Below are 2,271 nucleotides of genomic sequence, written 5' to 3'. Positions count from 1 at the left end.
TTATCTTTGAGTGTTGTACTGGATTATGACAAATGCGAATTGCACTTTGAAAATCACAATACATGGGAATCTTTTTCATATTTATCGCATAATCCCGAAGTTGACTCTGAATCCAAATGATTTGCGAAGTGCAAGCAGCAGCTGAAATGTATTCAGCCTCAGCAGTTGATATAGCAACATAAGTTTGCTTCTTCGACTGCCAACTCACCAATTTCCCATCCAATAGTTGACACCCACCACTTGTACTTTTTCTATCCAAAGTACATCCTCCTAGATCAAAATATGAAAAAGCTTGAATGAAGAATCCCGATTTTGAAGGATACCAAAATCCTAACGAAATTGTTCCCTTAAGATAGCGAAAAATATTTTTCACTGTAGTTAAATGAGGTTATCTAGGATTAGCTTGATACCTAGCACAATTACATACCGAAAACATAATATCAGGTCTGCTTGCAGTTAAGTACAACAAAGACCCTATCATGCTTCGATAAAGAGTTAAATCAACAGCAGGAGTATCTAATGAAGGAGTTAGTCTTGTTCCCACTGCCATAGGTACTCTCAGCTTCGTGCTGTTGGTCATTCCAAACTTTTCAAGCAGGTTGTTTGTGTATTTTTCTTGATTGATTAAAATTCCATCCCTGTTCTGTCTTATATTTAAACCAAGAAAATTATTAATTTTTCCTATCATACTCATTTCAAATTCACTCTTCATTAGATTTTCAAATTCAATTGACAATGCTGGGTCAGTTGAGCCAAAAATAATATCATCAACATAAATTTGAACAAGCATGAGATGATTCCCAACTTTCTTGCGAAACAATGTGGGGTCAACTGATCCTTGTTTAAATTTAGATTGTTTCAAAAAATTTGTAAGTGTTGCGTACCAGGCTCTTGGTGCTTGTTTTAACCCATAAACTGCTTTGTCTAGGATGTAGACATGATTAGGATGTTCCTCATTTATAAATCCTGGTGGTTGTTCAACATAAACTGTTTCTTCTAGTTCTCCATTTAAGAATGCACACTTAACATCCATTTGAAAATGTCAAAGTCTTTGTGAGCTGCATAAGCTAAAAATATGCGAACTGCTTCGAGTCTTGCAACAAGAGCAAATGTTTCTTCATAGTCTATTCCTTCTTGTTGCGAATAGCCTTTAACAACTAGTCTATCTTTATTACGAATAATATTGCCATCTTTGTCGGTTTTATTTTTAAAAATCCATTTTAATCCGACAATTGAAACATCAGAAGGTTTAGGAATTAATCTCCAAACCTTATTTCGTTCAAATTTAGCCAGTTCAGATTGCATAGCAACAACCCAAGATGAGTGTTCCATAGCACCCTTTACTATCTTTGGCTCTATTTTCGAAATAAAAACATTAAACATACACAATTCTTGGTTCGCATTCAGTACCTCATTTTTCGCACGAATTTGAGCTCTTGTCAACACACCATCTTGTGGATTCCCAATCACTTGTTCTTTGGGATGATTCCTTGTCCATTTCTCAAGTGGTGGAAAATCAGGATTAAATTCCAATGGTGCATCTTCGTACATTTCTTCATTTGTAGTTCAAGTTTATCTATTCTGCTTCGTTTTATTTCTAATTCTCTTCTTGTCTCAACTAGTTGCAATTTTAGATTTTGTGCTTCTGTACTAGCAGACACAATAACAGAATCAAAATAAGCAACAGTATCATCAAATGAAGTTATTTCAGCATCATAAGCAGATAAAGGAATATTAAATGATTCAAGAATAGCACGTACCTTGGTGGTCATTGGAGATTTATCAGTGGATTTGGACACAAAGCATCGTCCAGAAACATTCTCTTCGCAATTATCTTCATAGCTTGCGAACATTGCACCATGTGTTGGGTGCCTCATTTCTTCATCATCAGATCCTGAAGACCAGATCTGATAAGTTCCACTTTCTTCTTCATCAGACTCTCCTTTCGCAACTAATGACAAGCCTTTTGCCTTCGCACGCACCTCCTCAAGCTTTTCTGAGTAGTAGGCTTCATCTTTGATTTTGTTTTTCTTCTCCTCTTTCTTTTTCAGCATACAATCAGCTGCGAAGTGATTTGCTCCATTACAGTAATGACAATAAATTCCAGAATCACCTTTTAGTTTCTTCTCTTCCTTCGCATCTTTCTGCTTTTCTTCAACCTTTTCCAATTTCTTCTTTTCCTCACCTCCAGCTTTTATGAAACCACTCTTTGTATCATTTGGCTTTCCTTTTGGATTGAAAGGCTTTTTGAAAAAATTCTTAACTCTGTTG

Source organism: Lactuca sativa, chromosome 5, assembly GCF_002870075.4.
Source record: "Lactuca sativa cultivar Salinas chromosome 5, Lsat_Salinas_v11, whole genome shotgun sequence".
NCBI lineage: Eukaryota > Viridiplantae > Streptophyta > Magnoliopsida > Asterales > Asteraceae > Lactuca > Lactuca sativa.
The sequence above is the reverse complement of the archived record's forward strand: the minus strand, read 5'-3'. Positions refer to the sequence as shown.